The following is a 22,047-nucleotide window of genomic DNA, read 5'->3' as shown; positions in this document are numbered from 1 at the left end:
AGTTGATACGCTTGCCTGGTTAGAGCTAGGGGCTTTAGGCATTACAGCAGCTTTATTTTGTTCCACCTTTAAGTTGTTAACAACAGCAGTTAAGTTATCAATCTTATCTTGCATACCCTTGATTAGGGCACAGAAATGGGTTACTAGGTTAAACAGAGGTTTATCACGATGATCAGCTGTCTCAAGGAATATCTCAGAGGTGCTTTCTGCTGAACTTGAACCAGATCCTGTCATGTCCGGCCCACTATCTAGATGGGAATTTTCGATATGGGCTAAAACAGTAAACTTATTTGTACAGGGTAGATTTAAGAAGCTTTCTGTGATCTGATCTGCATTTGATCCACTCTCATCTAGATTATCCTCGGTAATTTTAGGTACTGGTGGATTAACCCCTGGGGGTGATTTACCCATAAAAATTCTAGGTATAACTGCTGGCCCCCTTGTTTTGCTCTTTCCACCCTTTATAACCCCTAAGCTAGCTACCTCGCCATCATCTCCCCCTAAATTGGGGGTGACTGCTAGCAAATCAGTACAATCTATGATCAGTTTGTCAATTCTATCAATTCGGTCCATAACACAAATTTCCCCTGCGTTTAGCTGGCGCTTTCTAGCGGACTAGCATTTCTGTCTCTTAGCATGCTTTCCTCCCTTGGTAGCCCCTCCAGCAGAGTCAATGGGGTCCTCCGGGTTTTTCCTTTTCACCATTGTTCCAGACCTTTAGGACCACAAACAATTGGAAAGCAATGGATGTACAGGACCTTTTGCTGGTGGATATAAGGGGGGGGCCCGGCCCTGCCTCCTCTTGCCCCGGACGGCCACAGACGGCCCGCCCTTTGCCCGCGCTTAGCCCGGCGCACGCCCGCTCGCGTCCCGCGACGCGGACGAAGCCTGCTTCCTTTCAAGCGCCTCCGGGCGTGCTGGCAAGCGGAAGTGCTCGCCGAGCACTCTGGGAGCTGTAGTCTCCCCCGCGGCGTCCTCCTGCTACACTGGACTACTGCGGCGGGAGAGAGCTGCAGCATGAGGTCCCCAGAGGTGGCGAGTGGCTGCTCACGATGTTTGTTGCCCCCACAGAAGGTATGGCGTCTGTGCGAAGGTGTCCCCGCTCCTCCGATGGAGCCTGCTTTCTTTCAAGTGCCTCCGGGCGCGCTGGCAAGCGGAAGTGCTCGCCGAGCACTCTGGGAGCTGTAGTCTCCCCTGTGACGTCCTCCTGCTACACTGGACTACTGCGGCGGGAGAGAGCTGCAGCGTGAGGTCCCCAGAGGTGGCGAGTGGCTGCTCACGATGTTTGTTGCCCTCACAGAAGGTATGGCGTCTGTGCGAAGGTGTCCCTGCTCCTCCGATGGAGCCTGCTTCCTTTCAAGCGCCTCCGGGCGCGCTGGCAAGTGGAAGTGCTCGCCGAGCACTCTGGGAGCTGTAGTCTCCCCTGTGGCGTCCTCCTGCTACACTGGACTACTGCGGCGGGAGAGAACTGCAGCGTGAGGTCCCCAGAGATGGCGAGTGGCTGCTCACGATGTTTGTTGCCCCCACAGAAGGTATGGCGTCTGTGCGAAGGTGGCCTGCTCCTCCGATGGAGCCTGCTTCCTTTCAAGCGCCTCCGGGCGTGCTGGCAAGCGGAAGTGCTCGCCGAGCACTCTGGGAGCTGTAGTCTCCCCCGCGGCGTCCTCCTGCTACATTGGACTACTGCGGTGGGAGAGAGCTGCAGCGTGAGGTCCCCAGAGGTGGCGAGTGGCTGCTCACGATGTTTGTTGCCCCCACAGAAGGTATGGCGTCTGTGCAAAGGTGTCCCCGCTCCTGCGATGGAGCCTGCTTCCTTTCAAGCGCCTCCGGGCGCGCTGGCAAGCGGAAGTGCTCGCCGAGCACTCTGGGAGCTGTAGTCTCCCCCGCGGCGTCCTCCTGCTACACTGGACTACTGTGGCGGGAGAGAGCTGCAGCGTGAGGTCCCCAGAAGTGGCGCGTGGCTGCTCACGATGTTTGTTGCCCCCACAGAAGGTATAGCGTCTGTGCGAAGGTGTCCCAACTTGAAGTTGGTGGTAATTTGCGATTCCTTAATGCTAAGTTGCAATCTCAGATTCCTTCTTGCATTGCATTTAAAAAATCGCAAATTGCATTTCCCTAAATGCATTTGCAAAATACGTATTCGCAAATTTTGCGATTACCTATTTTGAGATTGGGTTTGGGCTTGATGGGCCCCAAATGGCAATTACCAGTGGCAAAGGGGCTGATTTTGCGAATTGGCCCCTTGGCGACCGGTAATTAACTTGATGCATGTGCCCCTTTGCCACTTGTATTCAACTCAATCTCTCTAGACAAACTTCAACAACATTGTTCTGCAACCAAAAGGGCTGGTGCTCGTTCTTATGTTTAAGATTGTTCTCAGTACAGCTCCCTTAACTTTTATATGGTGCTTTTATGCTACACACTTACAGAATCCTATGCTCAGCTCAGGGTACCCTACTTACTATTTCTATATTCGGGTATTTCAGCTTTAATGCCCCATTTTATTTAAATGTTCTACTTGGCAACCTCGGACCCACAATGTCTCACCCATAATTCAACACCTTTTAAAGTACACCTCCTGTAGTGAAAATCTCCCAAATTATTAACCACTTAGGAGTCTCTCGGCCTATATAACTTTTATCACATTTTTTTTTAAATTAATGTAATGATGCCCTCTTTGAAATTCTTATTATTTAGTTATTTAAATGAATAAACTCTTCTGTTCTGCAATTTTGGAATGTGACTGTTTTTCTTTTTCACATCTGTCTTTACTCGTTATGACTACTCACCCATAAATACCTTCATGTTAGCCAGAGTGGGGATCCTTGTATCTCAGTCATTGAGAATAATCATTAAATAACCCTGTAATTGGTCGTATGGAGCTTTTTTAGTTGACAAGGAGAGATGCTATGGAGCAAACATTTACAATAAGCACCATGAACAATGATCTTTATTTGGGGCTACACAAGAATCAACATAGAAAGGTTAGTGTTTGTTAAAGGGTTTTATTACCAACATAATTCAAACAAATACATTTAGTAATCAGTGTTACAGATTCAAATAATACATAAAGGAAAATCCCTAATCTAAATACATGGGGTTTGTTTTTGGCAAAAAGGGCAATTTTCCCCAATAAGGTAGGCAAGGGGTTAGTTTCAGTAACTCAAATGAAGGGCTCTGATGAGTAGAATCAGAATGCTTATGCATGAAGCTTAGCACTCAAGCAATAAAAATTAGCAAAAGCTTGAAGGTCTCTAGGTAAGGATGGGAAGCTCTCAGGAGGAAAGCGACCTGCCTGGTAAGGGCTCTAAAGGGTTCTCTCTGACTAATTTAAGAAACACACACTAATAAAATTCTACCAAAAAATTATTTGCAACAAATATTACATTTCTTGTTCCCACTAACCAATCATTTTCCAGCAAACTCTAGGAGCAGGTAAACTCCCTAGGTTCTCACGTCTTCAGAATGCACTATGGAAGTATGTCCTTGGTTCGTTACATTTGATCAATTCTTGTGCTTCAGACAGTTCTTCCCACGATTCGCATTTCCTGCCATCCTTTCCTCTCAGTGATAACCTCTCTATCAGTTTTCTAATAGATAACAAATGCGCATTAGGTTAGCGCGAAAACAGGCCTCTTAACCCTAAGATGTAAAGTCGATATTTACCATCGCATCAGTAGTCAGGCTAACTTAAGTCAATACATAATGTTGCTTCATTTGTGTTTGCTTATAATGCTTACATCTGATTACCTACAACTGTTTTTTGCATTATTGCTACATGTGTTATTGAGCATTGAAACTTACAATTTCCAGTTAAATGTGTTTAGTTTGCAAAATGAGGACATTTGCTCTAATACACATGTTCCCAACTTTGTGCACGTGTCACATGAATGTTGCTTTCCAATATTTTATAACTCAATAACCAATTAAAAAAACACAGAAGGACAGTCTTTAGATAAACCTACCTTTGCCATGAGAAAGGCTTACAGAATGAACTTGTGCTTGTCAAGCAAAATCCAAGGACCACACCCAATTACGCATATTTCATCTGTGCATGAGAAGTAAACATTATGAAATGTATTGCATGTACCTTTTCATTCACAGATGTTCAGCCATGCCAGTGTACAGAGGCAGATTTAAAAACGGTATCTCATCACTCAACTGTGTGAAATATAATGCATTTGACAGAAGACAATCGAACTATAACCTTATCTTGAAGACTGACACACAAAATGCATCACTTTTGTAACAACACATCTCAATGAATCTCATAAATGTGATGTTAATGCAGCTGCACTTCTAAATACAGAGCACACTATTTTTGCTGACAACTGATGAGGCGATCCACTGATTCCATTGTCGGGACCTTAGGTTTTGGATTCTACTCCCCTTGCACTTGCTATCACTTCAACCTCCTTCAACTGACCGATGATGTTGAAAGACTTTCTTGACTTTTTCCTCCACTGCTCTCTCCCTTAAATATAGCCAACCAAACATATCTCCATCCTCATTCACTCTGATTCTTGGCCCCAGAAAGATGAACAGTAGATCTGCCTGTTCAGGTTCAATCTGATCTCTCTTCTCTAAGGGCCTGATTAGGATGGCAAATGGATGTGTACCATATGACATAATGTAGGGGGCCCCACAGGCCAAATTAAAATGTGACTGCCACCGTGGTGGTCGCTTTGTACAAGTTTTCCATTGCGGCAGGTGCTGCTGGCTGGAGCCCCCGCCACAATGGAAAAAAGGCATGTGTAACACATCCCTGTACTATGTGACAGGCACCATGTGTTGCCTGTCACTTGATACAGGGATCTGGTGGGGAGCGCCATAGGTGCCCCCCCCCACACCCAGAGAAAAGGGCCCGGGTGAAGATGGGCCCCCAAAGTACATCCCCAAAAGCCCTTCCACAGCAAATGAAACACCGTGGAAAGGCTGGCGAGGTGGGAATATCCGAACCCCTACGGCGGTGCCTGGCAGGCACCCCTTCCATTGTAGGGATTGGGATGCCCTCTGACGAACTGGCAGGCTCAAGGAGCCGCTCGGATTTGTGGTGGTTGGCTTTACACCTGCCTGCACACCGCCCACCATCAATATCTGGTGGGGGGGAAAAGCTGCTTAGGGTGGAGGTTAGACCCCCACCGCAGTCTCCCCACCATCCGAATCAGCCCCTATGTTCGGTATATATCAATTCTCTCCAGAGAGTTAAGTCAGCAGTATACTAAAATCTGATCCTTGCACCGCAGTCTTGATGATCATTTCTATCCTTAATCATATTATTCACTCTATTATATTATTCAACTCTTAAGTTCCTTTCAAACTCACTCCTCCCTTTCTCTTAATAATTTTGCTATGTCATCACAAAGCTACAGATATTGTCGTGCCTTCAGTTCATCCCCAAATCATTTAACACCATCCCTATCATGCTTTGTCTGGACAAGTTCATTTCACTCATTCTCCCTTTTTCTAAAGCTGATTTATTTTTCTTGAACACTCAAAGTCAATATTTGCCCATCAAATCATGTCCTTGAACTTGCATCTTTTGTATCCAAACTATCCTATCTTGTATTCCCAATGGTTGTTTCTTATTCACCCTTTTGCTTCTATCTTGTTTTGTTTTGTATTTGTAGCTCTTTTGAGCACACTTTTATCTTGCATTTCTGAAAAAGCCTTTATGGAGCCCATCCATATCTGTGAATTTTCTTTTTTCTTCTACCTGTTCTGTCTTTGTTTGTTCATTTTCAATTTTCCTTGCATCTCAATTACTCTCTCTTCTTTTAACCTTGGTTCCTGTCATACACATTCCATTGAGACATCCCAGTCACGATTTCTTTACTGTTTGGTGGATCTCAAAACTCTGTACTCTTTAAATTCTTCTGTTTATGTGTAACTTTTAACACATAGTATCTTTCTTACCTTTCTAATTGATATTACTCTGTGTCAGAGGCAACTGACGTCTCTATCACTGAGAGACTTCAGTATGGAATTATTCAATATTCAGTTCTTGAACCACTAACCATGATTATCTGCATTTGATCTCTTTCTAGTATTATTTCTTTTTTGCTCTCTATCATTAATTAAACAGTGATATTTTCAAATGGTTCTATCCTTCTCTTCGTCTGACCAAATTTTTCATGGCATGGCTACTCCTTGGATTTTCCTCTGTCAGAATGTTTAACCTACTTTCTTCACCTGAATGCTAAAGATATTGAAATTATTTTCTTCTCATCTTCTTTTCACCACACCTGTTTGATTCCTTTGTCAATCTTGTTTTTGTCCTCCCACTTACACTTTCTTTTTCCTTTAGTGTGTGTTACCTTCGATTCGTCACAGTCTTTTATCTTGATATTGTAAGTTACTTTGGTCTGTCTCTTTCTTCTTTATAACCTCCAAAAAGATTGATATCTAAATATCTTCAATATTACAAAATCTTTTATTCCTATTTTTATATTTCCCTGTGTAGTCTATATCACCCCTTTTTAATTTTAACAAATAGGCTCCTCTTTGAAATTCTTTCCACAGGTCGAATCACTTCCCACTTGATTTGTATACATAGCTTTCTTTTCCATCTCTAAATCCATTGTCTCTGTATTGTTTTAAAATCTATTTCGTGGCTGCTTAGTGCAGATTTCATTGCCTTCAAAGCATGTTCCTGTGCAGTGGTTGTCCTGAAAACAAAAGAGTAAGCCCAAGGAGCATTCACCTACACATTATCCTCTCTGATATATTTTTATATCCTACTATTCACGCCCTCTGGCTCTAGGGCTTTCTCCTTAATACTCTGAGGGGGATATTCTCAAGAACGTGTGATAATTATCGCAAAATTAGCGTAACCCAACTCTGCACATCGCAGTCCATCGCGGGAAAATAACGCTGTGTTAACGTTGTATTCTCTACACGACAGTACCATGCAATAGTCTCACGCTACCGCTCCAAATGACCGCAATAAAATCACTGTGATAGCGAACGCAAAAAAAGTTGTGATGTAGCCAACCGCGATAAAAAAATCAGCAATAACCAGCGACAAGACTGCAATTCCCATGCGTTATGGGGGAAAATTTACTATAAAAGCAACAAAAAATACACCAAAACCAAAATAAACTGCGTAGCACCATGGATGCACCCGGACCGAGTACAGAGGACAACTGGAACCCCACAAGCCCCATGGAGGACGAGCCAAGAACCATGTGGTCGGGGAAGGGCAAGGAGAAGAGGAAGATGAAGACGGGGTTCAATACGCAGAAAAAACGGATCATCGTCACTGAGGGGATAGAACACTACCAACAACTGTTCCTCACCTCCACTGTGTCATTGGCAACACAAATGGAAATATTGCAGTCAATCGTGAACAACATGAATGCAGTCGGATTGTTGAGGAGATCAATGGAGGAGGTCAAGAGGCGCTGGCATGATGTGAATAGCCAAACCAACCAGAAACTCGCGGCCAACCGGAATGCAGCAACGGCGACTGAAGGTGGGAATTCTGCGCCACAGGAGGAGCTAGATGAGCTGGAGGAAATGGAGGCCACAGGCATCAATGTGGAGACGGTGCAAGGAGTTGGGGGTCCTGACACAGCTTGATATGACCTGACCCAACAGCAACAGGGTGAGTAACGACCAGGGACTCGGGGGACAGGGGAGATGGGCACAATGGCACACATGCACAATTTTGTGTAGCACACTGCACACCCACAATGATTGTGGAACATGTCCCTGATACCCTTGGCACACTGCAGCACACATAGAAACATCAAGTAGCCCCCTATCCACTATGTGCACAAAGGGGACCCCCTCCCTATCACCAATCTCATAAACTACCGATGCACATGTGCTGAATCCAGCCAAGCAGCAGCTCTGTGAGTCACACTGACAATGAAAGTGACACTGCATGATCAATAGCATGGCTGCAGTCAAAATACATGACATGGTGCACGACACAACACTGAGGTGGCCCAGTGAGGATCCCGTCCTCAAAGGAGCAGGTCACGCTCTGACACATCCACGTGCACATACAACCCCCTACGTCAACAACACATCTGCAGACAAACAATGCACAAGAGTACAAAAAACATTCAAGAGCACAAATGACTCAAGTCGCCAACATCTCAGCACCATAAAAGCACACAAGTCAAAGGCACACTGCCTCAAAGGGCTAAGGGGCGCTAAATCAGAGCTGCAGGGGAGACTATTCCACAAAGCAGCACACACACACATGGCAATCACAGCACATCAACATTGATGAAAATGTGGTACAAACTGAAACACTTTCACTACAGAACAGAGGGCACAACTGGTGCCGCCTGTGCATAGAAACTGGCCAATCACATATGGCATAGCAGGAAACAGTGAGATGATAATGTACGAGTACAACCTCACACCCATAATGTAGTCGAAATGTCCACTGTCTCCCATCAAATAGCCAGCTCCTCCAAAACAGTCAAAATGTACATTGTCATGCAGTCTGTATGTAAACATTTACAATTCGTCAACATACATGGAACAGACTGTTAACCGGCATCTCCCCTTTACATTGCAAAGGGAAATCAATACCTCCTGCAGAGCAGACCAGACATCTCTTCAGTGATGATGAAGAGGAGCCCCTGGCCATCTGCTCCGACACCCTCCAACGGCTCGTGGACAGCCTCCGCACCCCACCTCCAGGAACAGGGCAGCCCAGCTGCATCAAGGTGACCCACCCCCTGCACAGACCACATAGCAGAAAGCACCCACCACCACGGCTGGCTCCCAGCACCTCACGGAAAAACACATGGCCTTCCAAGGCCATGTGTTAGACTGCTAGAGGGGGCTGGCTGAACTGGTTCTGGTGGGTTTTGACCTCATGGCAGTCAAACTAAATGCCATACGTGGGTGTATAAGTCCCATCAGGGACCACTTACAGTCCCTAACGGACATCCACAGTCCGTTCCATGATCTACAATAATCCTTGGCTGACCTCGCTGGAGCCATTACTCGGATACAAGAACTGTCTAGTCAGACAGGCTCCAGCAATGGGAGCACAGAGTTAGTACAGATGCGGAGGACAATGGAGAACATGGAGCAGATGCAGGCTGGAAGGATGGCTGCCATGACTGAACACCAGCGAGATGTATCTGGGATCTTCCATGCCCTGCAGATCCTCATCTTGCCATTGCTGCAAAAGAGCCTGTCCCAGATGACTGCTGCAGGAACTTCGACACACACATCTCCGCCCCTGATGTGTCATTGGCATACAGTGATGCAGCCATAACACCTCCGCCACCTGGTGTGTCAGTGGCACACAGTAATGCATCCCTACCACCTCCATCCCCTGATGTGTCAGTGGCACACAGTGATGCAGCCATAACACCACCACACACACCTGACACACCTGACACAGAAGACATATCAGAGGAGTAAGATGTGGGTGGTAATGCCTGTGTGAGAAAAGAGGTGGTAGTATTCATCCCCGCCATATGGCCTGTTCCTGCTTGGTTCAGCCCTCTGCATCATGCCCTGGAACAACACCTTCCACTGTCCCCCGAAACATTCACCAGGTTACCAATGACACAGCAGTCAGGCTGCGGACTGAACTCTTCCTCTTCCGATTAACTTGTAATTCCCCAAAGGACTCTGGTTGGCCCACCACTGGGCAACCATGTAATGTGGGGATTGCATGGCCATGTACTGCTCCAGCTCCGACACTCCACAGAATGTGAATAAAACATTTCAAATCACACAGATGTGTCATGTCTGCGTTCAATCAAGTATAAAAGTATGGATGAATGTATGGACATTGATTGCACAAAAAGGTAGACCCTGGGAAATGACATCAATGCGCATGTTTGTCCCTGACCCACATGGCTAATTAGATGACTGTGAAGGCGTGAACTAGCTGTGGCCTCATTGCCCATGAACAACAATGTTGCAACCCCCAACATAGCCCCACATCCATGTATTAATTAGGGCTGTGGGTAAAAATGCCAAATTCGGTAGCAGGCCTAAAGTAGTGTCCCCCATCACATGTGACAACAGAACATCTCTTCTCATACCTACTCACACTCAACTGTGTGGACACAGCCTTTTTTGATGGATCAAATTGATCCACATGGCAAGAAATTGGACACCATACTCACATTGCTGAAGACACGTAAAAGCACAGGTCTACCAGCAACTATCTCAACCACAATGTCTGGCTCACAGAGGTGGAGCTGGCAATAGGGGCTCACCCCTAAGTGAAATACATCAGTCATTCCCTCCCTGTGTACGGACAATGCTCATTGAGGCACACGACTTGTCATTCTAATCAACACTCATCACAGTTGAACACTACTGAAGTTGCATAGATTTTGTTAGCATGTGCTTGTCAGTACGGGCAAGACAAGGGTCACAACATGCAGACCAATGCTTCAAACACTAACAGGCAGCATAGGAACATGTAGAGGTGCAGGAAATGGGGATGCAAAATCAACACAAATCATTACAGATGGCAACGGTCTTAGCCCACCTTGCCTTTCTGGATGAGTCATGTGATGTTTGGCGTATGTTCATTGCCCCGTGTCAGGGGACATGACTCACAGCCCATGGGATCTGCATAGTGCTGTACCACCGGACTGTGCTGACTGTCTGCTCTGCAGGTAAAAAGGGTCCAACAAGGTCACATGTAGTACTACATTGCCATGTGTGTACTCTCCGTCCAGCAGTATGTCAGATTTAGGAACATTGCCAAACAATACTGTGGAGCTCTGCCCATGGGACTGCCTCACCTTGCACATGTTAATGCAGGCTAATGCAGACATGTTCACTGTTGTGGTGGGACCATTTCTCCAAGATGCAGCAAGGTGTTGAGACCTGTGCTCAGGGTTACAATCAGTTGTTGCTGCAGGAACGTAGTTACTTGTCCATGAATGCGAGCGCAGCTTCCTGGGCAAGCAGTCCCAAGAGTACTACGTTGTCGACTTCCACGTGGGCGAGCCAATCCATTAACTGGCCCGGACAGGTGTGCTCCGTCCATGCCGTTTCACCAATCCGCAGCACAGCCCAATAGGGGAGCGCTTCGATGTGGTAACTGCACACGAGGACTTGTGCAATCTCCAATGCCCAAATGCCAGCACATACACCAAATATCAAGGCATCCCATGAACAGGTATTGAAATTACCCTCTTGGTTGTGGGCCAACAGGAGGTACACACACAAGTCATAATCCAGTTCAGCTAGTATTGTGTTGGATAGGCAGACATCCATGGGCCACTCGAATATGCATGATCGACAGTGCAACCAGGGCTGGACGCAGGTGACGTATGCAAGACGGAAGCTCAGACGGTAACTGCTCCGCAATACTGCCCCCAACAAATGCAGCATACGTGCACGATACAGTTCCAAGTGACAGGGGTTGTGCATGTGCCTGGGATGTTCTGCCATTGCGTTGGTGGCTCTTGTAGAAACGGCACTCTTCTACCTGCAGCAGTTATGTGGATGATATGCCACAGCTCGAGACAATGAGTCGTATGGGTGTGCAACGTTTGGACATGTGGGATGTTTTTTATAAGTGTCAAAGGCATTCCATGCAAGAGTACCTCGAGCACGGACTTCTGTGTGTGGGGTGTGGATACGTTGGTCTTTCATTAGCGCTGTGCGTAGTGTGGGAGTCATCATCATCTTGCTATGGTATCTATCTTAGGGGGTGCCAGCCACATGCAAGACCAAGTTCGGAGGTACAGATGTCCTTCCGCCTTATGTAATGAGATAAAGGACCTTTCATCCCTAATGTTAGTCTGACTACTGCTTGCATTCTGGAAATGTGATGTGGCTTTCACGCTGCAATTGAGGCTAGGCCTTACGCTAATGGTGCACCAATAGCGATACACACACAACAGTTTGCATTTATGCGCTAAGAGCCCGAGCGGCCTCGCACTCCTTTTACAATGTCTCTCCCTCCCACTCTCTTGCTCTCTCTCTTTCTCTCTCTTTCTCTCTTTCTCTCTCTCTCTCTCTTTCTTTCTCTCTCTCTCTTTCTTTCTCTCTTTCTCCCTCTTTCTCCCTCTTTCTCTTGCTCTCTCTTTCTCTCTCTCTCTCTTTCTCTCTTTCTCTCTCTCTCCCTCTCCTTCTCTCTCTCTCCCTCTCTTTCTCTCTCTTTCCCTCTGTCTCTCTGTCTCTTTCTCTCCCGCTCTTGCTCTCTCTCTCTTTTTTTCTCTCTCTTTCTCTCTCTTTCTCTCTCTCTCTCTCTCTGTCCTTTGATGAGCGCATGACACACCGTCTTACCTTGAGTTTTGTCTTGCAGGCTGTGACTTACAAATTGTCCAGAGTAGACCTGCCATGACTCTTCCAAATAGTTGTTTTGAGTTACATATGAATGAAATATTTTGTTTGGAAATTCAAAGCTAAATGAATGATTCTCCTTTTTCTGACCTCATAATTGTTGTATTTGTGTGACATCAAGCGAATTGTTTTGTTCATGATTTCATAAAGTTAATGAAAAATATATTTGCCGGGAGGGTGCCTGGGGTAGGGCCCTGGGAGGGCCTGGGGGTGGTGGTGGTGGGTGTTGTGGCCCTCTTGGGTGTCCGAGCTGCATGGTCAGTGGCTCCATGGCATCTTTTGTTCTTCAGGTGTGGCTCTGGGCTGGGCTCCCTTTTATGTTGCAGGTTGTCGTCCGACTTAACACCAGGTAAAAGCAGGTGTTAAATCACTGCTGCTAACGCACTTTATCGCATATTTTGGGATGTTATCGCCGATCTGGCTGGTCATTGAGAAAGTTGGGAAGTGGTGTTGTTGCAGCTTTTTGCACAGGAATGCCTACTCTGCATATAATTAGCGTTAGTTGCCGGTGTCATCTGTGGCGATGTTTTTTGCGGCAGCTATCGCAGGAAAACCATGATATCAGCTGTAGCACCTGCTTGTGAATAGGGAGATGAATTTATAGCCACTTTGGCTGAAATAAAGTGCCCGTAACTCGATGATAAGACCTTGTGAATATGCCCCTGAATTTTCTTTTGTTGATGCTAAAACAATTTCTTACGAGCCAGATTTTTGTACATTTTTATACACTATTAAATGTAACAGTTTTGTATTGGGTTCTCTTTGAGAAACAATTGTATGAAACACTATATCAGATCAATAAATAAATGTATAAATGCAAAAACTTAAAAATAGAAAAATCGAATTTTCTAATAAGTAATTGTTAAAATGTAACTTGCATTTATTAGGGGACCCTTATTTGTGGACAAGTATCAGTAAACGATAGCACATTTCTGTACCAAGATAATATGTTCTTTCAGTGCATACTTTATCTGTTTTTAAAAACTTTTAAATACTGTGTATAAATTAAAATATCTCTTTTAGAGCATATACAAAACAAATCTAAATTTGTAATCAATTACAGAAATGTAAAGTGTTTTCACAATAAAGAACACAATGATCACTTTTAAGAAATATAATCCATTTTATACACAAACCAGAATAGTCATTTTCCACAGTGGTATTCTAATTTATTGTTTTACTTGTAAGACACGAATCCGATAAGACGTAAATCAAAAGTATAAAAAAGACGATCAGGGATCCAAGAAATATATTGTGCATTTTCCAGAAGATCTGTGCCCCGGTTCTCTCAACACAGGACATGTATGTTATGTTATGTTATGTTATAATGAGTTTTATATAGCGCTCATCTACTCCGAGGAGTGTCCCGGCGCTTCGAACCCGATGCGGAACAGGGGCAGGAGAAAAATGCCAGATACTACTGAACAAAAAGCCAGGACTTAAGATCTTTTCTAAAGGCTAACAGGTTGACAGTCTTTCTCAGAGGAACCGGCAAGGCGTTCCACAACTGAGGCGCCAGGCGTCTGAAAGAGCGGCCTCCTATGCGGGCTCGTCTAATATCCGGAACAGAAGCCAAGGCCAGCGAGGCTGACCTAAGCGATCTAGATGGCTGGTAAAAAATCAACCGTTTCCTGATATATTTGGCGCCAGTGCCATGGAGAGCCTTGAAGGCCAGAGTGAGCGTCTTAAAAACAATTTGTTTTCGGATTGGAAGCCAGTGCAAGGTTTTCAGAAGGTCTTTTGCACTGGCTCTCCGGTGAAGGACAAAAATGGCTCGCGTGGCAGAGTTTTGGTCTATTTGCAAACGTGATAGAAGATTTTCCGGAAGTCCGAGATAGAGCACGTTGGCATAGTCCAAGCGAGAGCCTATTAGTGCCTGCACAGTGATCTTTCTATGGGCCAGAGAGAGCAAGGGAAGAAATTTCCTTAGCATTTTAAGAAGGCCGAAGCATTTCCCAACTAGGCCGATAATCTGGGGCTTCAAGGTAAGGCCATTGTCGATCTTCACTCCCAGATTCTTGGCCATATCGGAAGCGGCGGAGGGAGGAAACATGGCTCCGGGCCACCAAGACTGCCACGAGGGTCGGAGGGGCAGCCGAAGAAGAGCACCTCGGATTTATCCGAGTTGCACTTGATGCTATTGAGCTGGAACCATTCGAAAACAGCCCCAAGGCAACCTCTGATACTCTCCCCATTGAAATCTGAACCCTTCTCGCAGGAGAAGAGGAGCTGGGTGTCATCAGCGTACGAGACGATCTGAGCACCATAAGACTCCGCCAGTGCCGCCAAGGGGGTCATATAGATGTTAAAGAGAGTAGGGCTCAAAATAGAGCCGTGCGGAACTCCTACCTCCAAAGGCGGCATCACGGCGGAGAACAGGGGGGCCCAGACCGTTTGGCGGCGGTCCGCTAGGAAGGACGCGAACCAACTGAACACCGCCCCCGCAGATCAATCTCTGTATTATGAACTAAATAGCAACAATGACTGTGTCACCAAGCATGTGTCCGATAGTACTAGACAACATAAGGACCTATCTTTGTTTAGTCTTTGTATGTGTCTTGTTTATTGCAGTGATGTTGCCACTTCCCTAAGGATATACCTAACTGATCTATACAAAAGAAAATGTGCACACTGAAAAACATATGAAATAGAATATGAAGCCTAATCTAGCTTCCTAACATACAAGAAAATAAATTTCTACCTTCATAGTGTATTTTACAGGCTGATAATGATTGTTTTTTTTTTCTCCGTTTTAGACATTTCTTAAACATAGCAGAAATCTAAACTAAAGAGATAGAGGGGCATATCTACAAGGGTATATCGCTACCAGAATATTATTTTTAGTGATGTTCTGGTGGCTATATCATCTTCTCCTTATTAAAAAAAAGCACCGTTAGGCCCTTTAATGTAGCTTAACGCCACCTTGTAAATAAGGCACCTTTTCAGTCTACCCTTAGCATGAAAGGGGTGAGCAATGGGTGTTGTAGTGGGTGTTCCGCCGCAACACCCATTGTTTTTTTATGCTGCCACAGATTTATAAGGATGGGGCAGCACCCAAAACTAAAGCCAAGTAAATCCTGGTCTTAAAATGGCAATACATGGAGAAAATATTAATTTCTAATATTGTAATCTTTCTATGTGTGCTGCATTCTGCAACACACATAGAAACAGCAAATCGCCTTTAAGAATTGTTTATTTGCAGGAAGGTGCCCATTCCTGCACATAAACAATCTCCCATGCAGTGCAGGCACCCTTGCAACATGGTGCAAGGTGCCTTTCGCTGGTACAAGGCTGCTTTTTTATTGCCAGCATAAGGGGAAATGTAGGGGTGCCCCTTATTTTTGTAAATACAGCACATCCTTCCATTTAAGAAATGTCCGAGAGTGGTGTTATCAATGTTGGCGTAACATGGCGCTGTGACTTTTTATTGTAAGTATTCTCCACACTCAATAAATTATATATATATTTATAATCACCTTTAAAAGACTATTGCTATCCTAGCAAATGACAGTTTTTGTTTGTACACTAGGGAAGTAAATGAAGACAGCCTTTAAAAAAGAGGAAGGACTCTCCTAGTCATTTAAAGTGATGCTTCATTGGAAAAACTCAAGATGTCTCTTTTAAAATGAGAGGAAAATCAAGCAAAGATTTTTGTGTGTTAAATTATATATTTGTCCTAACTTTGTAGCTTCACAAACGAATATAGTGGGCTGCCTAATCTGCAGTAGTCAGAAATCATTGGAAGGATTTTTTTCATGTGGGACACTAAATAAGGTTGGCTTGTTGTTCAACTTTACCTTTCCCATCCCCCTCATTGACGATTCCTGAATAACAATATTGTTGTGGTTTCCCTTTTATTAATTCCGAAAGCTAAAATTGATTAAATATTTAATTTGTATCTATATTTAATGCCCTCCATACTGTGGAAGTCCAGTGTAAAAACACACACCTGGCGTAGAAATAATTGAAGACACGACACTATATGCATTGTACACCTATTCCAGTGGAGAATTTAGCATTGAGGCTCATAAACATGTTACATGGCCAGAGACTACCAATGATCACAACTGGATAGGATCTACTGTGGCCCTCAGACAGGCACAAGTGTTTCTCAATTAACCTACTTGAGCAGTGAGAACAGGAAAGCTATGGCATACATACCTTTCTCAACTTACATGCAGAAAATGGGTGTTTAGTGCATTGGGAGCCTGCCAGAAACAGCCAGGCAGTTTAATTTATTGTTGAGCTGTTTGGCAAACATTTACCCAAAGTCTGCATATACAAAACAAATCCATATTGTTATTTATACCTATATATTGAAAGCCAATTTTAATGTAGAATAAAAGTAATACGATTATTGCAAATATCAGCACCATTGCAGCAAATAAAAGGGTATAGATTGTGATAAATATTAGGACAGACATCATCTTAGATGCTACATATTTAGAAATTAGCAAATGCCTAATTGTAATATCAAAGATTTGCCATGTATTGAAGGTTTAGTTTTTAGATTCAGTCTCCACACATGAGAACCGGAACCTTGTTTATTTTTCAGTCAAGGGCCTGTTTGTCTCTGAGACAAGGATGAATAATGTTTCTGTATCTAAATTGTTATCGGACAGCAGCCCTTGTGCAGTTGCATGAATAATTGTGCAGTGGCCTGCACATCCTGAAATCAATGTTGCGCTCTCTACCAGAGAGGACTGTGAACAATCGATTGATATCATCCAATCTGGTAATTCGGGAAAAATCTTCTCTGTGACTAATGATGTCAGGTGAGAAGAAGTATGTGAGAATTTACTTGCATGGTAAACGTAAAGTCTGAAGTCAATATGCCCATGTGCAATAAAAGTAACACACATTGTTACATGATAATGTACTTAAATGCACCCATTATTGTGAGCAAATAATGATGAATGTCCTGAGGTCTCAATAAGCAAATGACCAAGTTCATGATGTAGGGGGATTCCTACAAGACAAACAAGGAAAACGCATATAAATCAGACAGCATAGTCATTTATCTCTGGATTTTTGTAATTGCGCTACATATTTGTAAAACATGTATCCTTGTGTGGACATTTGGTATCTATACTACATAATCATTTGATCTCTGAAAGCAATTCTGAGAATAATACATCAATCACTATTTTGAAAAACAAATTACCTGCAATGGTATATTAAATCACCATTGTAAAAAGGTGGAAAGATTAAATGATAATAGATAACACAACTACTGTACTGTTTAGTACCACAAGAGTAATGTTGACCTGCAAAAAAAAAAAAAACAACAGGCATATGGCTTACTAATTAATGATTCATTTGAGATGCATCCAGGTTGTGTAGCACAGTACATCCAAGAATATCAGTAGTAATCTAATTTAGTAGTGCTGACATAGATCCTAATTAAACTTGGCACCTCTCTATGGTGTGATCTGACCACCAGAAGCTATGCCCAGAGTTCTTTCACTCTAATGGGGTACTGAACAAACTTGCATGAACAAAATGTGTCACTATGCAAACACAGAGTATTTCACTTTAGTCATTACTTAAGTGGCATTTGGGGGTATTTTAGGGGTTACCAAAGGAGGTGAACACCCTGATCCGGTTCCACTGGGGGAAACCTTAACCTTATTGCCTGTCCACCCTACAGTTGTCAAGTCATAGTGCTGATTGCCTCGCCCTTTTCAGGGCAGGGTGACTGGCATTTGATTGCCATAGCTGGGACCATTGTGCTAGTCATGGCTACCCATAAAGGGATGTTAAACAATGTCTTCATAATGCAATGACGTAAAACCATTTATGCAATTGCCACTGATTAAAAAATTGTTTGCCACTTAAACCAAAAGAACAATATAGTGCACATTGGGCAAACTCTTTTGGCTTCAGAACAACTGCTGCACTGTCAGTTGCTCTGACTGGAATGACATTTTCACTATGCAGGCATTACAGTAGCGGCTCCTGGAGGAAGTGCTGCAGGCGGTAGGGCGGGGGGTAGTAAAGTCTAGCATATGGCCGAACAGAGGTAAGTAAAGAAATTCCTTTGGAATTGATCCTTCTGCAATGGCTTTCAATAAACTGGTTGTGGGGCAATACCTTTCACCATAATAAAATGTCCAAGATACTCCACTTTACATACGCCAAATTCACTTGGATATTTTCTCAGACTCAATCCTTTACATCTGCGAGCTTGAAGAATGTGGTTCAGTCGTGTAATATTTGTCATAAACCAGTATATCATCCTGAAATATCTGGACACAAGAGAGTCCCTTGAGAACTTTTGTAATAACACGCTGAAATGCTGCAGTGGCTGAGGCAAGCCTAATAGGCACTCTACAGTGTAGTAATACTCAACTAGGAGTCACTAAGGCAGTGAGCGGCCTGGATTTCCTTCCCAAATCCACTTGATGGTATGCAGAATGCATTCCAATTTTAGTGAAGATTTCTGCTCAAGCTAAAGTGACAATCTTTCATTAACCTTGGATAGCTGATAACCTTACATCCTTATAACGGTGTCCAAGCTTCTAAGGTAAAGTCACATTACTTCATTCATCATTCTTATTCTGTACAATCAATTTGGGTGATAACCATAATGAGAATACTGCTGGTTCCTTCGTTCCTTCAGTGGACCACTGATCAAGATGTTATTTCAAACTTTCTCTGAATCTCATAGGCAGTCATCTCAATTTATATGTCATACAATTACATCCCTCTTTCAGTCATATAACATGCTTGAAACCTTCAGGTTTCCCAAGTTTCTTCCCAAAAAATGTTGCATTCTGATCCAATACTCTCTGGAGATCTGATGACTCCTCATCTTTCTTCATATCATAAACCCATAACATTGGTTGGGCACAATCTGATTTAAGGATAAGTTCTAAACACCTTTAATGGTGCCACCTGAGGATGCCAGGACCAGAACTAAAAACATGTACTTTCCCTAGTACTTCTCATTCCTTGAATCACACTACACTAAGATATTCTTCTAAATCTATTCAAGTACCATTGTAATCTTGGAGATTGATGTCTGCAGTACATAATTATTTTTTGTAGGTCACTGTTCTCAAAAGTGCATTTAAAATAATTGTAATTTGTGACCCAGCATTGGTCAATATTGGTATTGTTACTTACTCTACTAGAAAGACTACAATAGGATCTCTAAATTTTGGAACATCATGTTCATGATCTCTCACACTCATGACTGGATTATCCAAATTACCGGTTCATTTGTGTTCATAGCCATCAATCACCGTATTCAATCTTCTCTCCTTTAAACCCATTTTGCACACCCTGGAAGAATGCTATTTAACACCATATTATGAACATTGGTTCCCCCAAGACTAAGCATTGTTTAAAGGAAGCAACATGGCCTTTTGACTGGCAATGATACCCAGAAATATTCATGCTGGCAATTCTTTATTTTTTCAATGGTTTGCCAGCAATAGCTTTGTTCCTCCTAATAGTGCATACAATATCTTTAAGTCCTTTGTTAAGTACTTTAGCTGACTACTTAAGATCCTGTATACTGTTGGCTATGTCTATGGTTTCTTAGATTTTAACAGTCTCTCTTGTATTTTCTTGTTCTAACATTTTGGTCCCTAATAAGCTGATCAGTAACATTTTCAAATTCACATTTAGATGCCAATACTCTCAATGGGACCTCATATATGTCAACAATTTCTGTCGCAGTGTGTTCTCTGGAAAATAATTTGTGTCTGCTAAATACTAGGTTGGTTGGCTTGTATAGGTGTCTTTCCACTCTCTTGACATCTTCTTCATATTCTTCACTCGCTTCATCATCATCATCTGGAATACATGCCAGTAGATGTACAAAAAACGCATTGCCCTTTCATACCCAATGAATGTTCCTAAATTAATCTTCTCCTATCTAGTTGCAATTATTATCCATAGATGGCTTTAAGGAAAATGTGTTAAAAGCTCTGAACTACATTTTACATGACAATGTGGCTGTCCTGGTGATTGTAGGAAAGGTGGTAGAGGCAGTAGCGGCCAGCAGCATAAAAATATGGTGAAGCGCGATGCCTAAAAAACTCACCATATGTATGTTGCTGGCCAGAGGCTCTGGTTGCCATCTCTCATTCCAACCTGGGCAGAAAGGGGAGGACTTCCTTCTTTGTGCCATGCAAATCCAACCGGTTGGTTGGAGAAAGCCAACCCATTCCTCATTCTGAGGCTGGGTGCCTGTGCCAGCAATCCCTTTGCTGGTTTTTCAGCCCTGAGATTGCAGGCTTTGAAGTGCACATGACAGATTGGCCAGCTGTAAACAGCCGGCCAATCTTTCAAAGGCGTGGCTGGGTGCTGACATGATGTAAGTGCAATTGCGCTAATCAGCCCCACCCCCTACCCTCTCGCTGAAGCGCTTAGCCTGCCACACATATTAATATGGTAGTACCATTTTATGAATGTGTGTGCCTCCTGCGCTGGCAGCAGGTGGGGTGACGCTCCTCCGCCATAACGGAGGAGCCGCCACTAGGTGGAGGATGGATTGCCTACAAGATGAGTTGACTGTAATAGCTTGCTTTGTTATGTTCTGAATTCCAGCTCGTGTTGGATGTTCTAGTCTCCATGGTAATGTCTCTGCTGAGACAGTTGGAGACTGGGGGACTGACGAGCTGGCAGTGTCTGTTGATGGAGCTGACATTACTCAATAAACAGCTTCAAATCTATACAGTGTCTATCCTTTCAACATTGCCGATGAACCAATGCTTGTGGGGGACAAGAACTTCCCACCAACTCCCCTGTGAACCCATGGACTTCTGCTGACGGATTTCGGCTGAATCTCTTTGCCGCAACTTTATCTTAATGCCTGCTAATGCCTCACCTGACTGCATGGATCAATACTATACTATTGGTGACTCCTGAACTGACTGCATGGATATCACGAATTGGGGAAGTTGTATTTTTCTTTACTTGGTACACTATAACAGCTCCTTCTTGACTCGCGCTAGTGCTCGCGCTGAGCTCACGCAGCGGCCCGCGACATCAGCATTCTCTAGAATCATCCTTCCTCATTGTCATCAGCATCTTCATGCTGCAACCATGTCATCGCGCAACTTGCAAGCCGCCATCTTTTGTTTCCCTTGTTTGGTGTGAGGAAACAAATGCCCCATCTTTCATCGCATTTTCACACGATTGCATTTTCTTGGATCTCCTTCAACTTTGGGCACAACTCAACATATTTCTAGGTATTTCTTGTTTTTCTTATTTTTTTAACTGAATTACTCTGCCAGCATGTCTACAACCTCCATGAGTCAACCCCCAGGATTTGTTTGTGAGAAGGGTGAGCCAGTACTTCCCTGTCAAAGATGGAGGCAGTTGTTTGATTCTTATCTTGTGGGTATAGGTGGTGAAAAATTCTCTGCTCATAGGAACACGCTATTTTACTTCACAACCTGGGAATTGAGGGACACAATATTTATGAAAGCATTGATGAAGCACCTATTGGTGAAGGTGATGGTGAACCCAGAAATGTTTTGGAAATGTCTATGAAAATGCTTGAAACTTATTTTGGTCCACGAATGAATGTTGTACTTGAACTTCATAAATTCTTCATGAGAGACCAGGAGCCTAATGAAAAAGTTGGGAATTACATTGCTTCCTTGAAAACTCTTGCCTGCACTTGCGAATTTTGTAATTTGACTGACTCTTTAATTTGTGACCAGTTAGTCAGATGTACTATTAGCTCCAGGGTGCAGGAGAACCTTCTGTCAAGAATCCCCTTGCTTAAGGAAGCTATTG

This window comes from Lissotriton helveticus, chromosome 7, assembly GCF_964261635.1.
Source record: "Lissotriton helveticus chromosome 7, aLisHel1.1, whole genome shotgun sequence".
Classification (NCBI taxonomy): domain Eukaryota; kingdom Metazoa; phylum Chordata; class Amphibia; order Caudata; family Salamandridae; genus Lissotriton; species Lissotriton helveticus.
The sequence above is the reverse complement of the archived record's forward strand: the minus strand, read 5'-3'. Positions refer to the sequence as shown.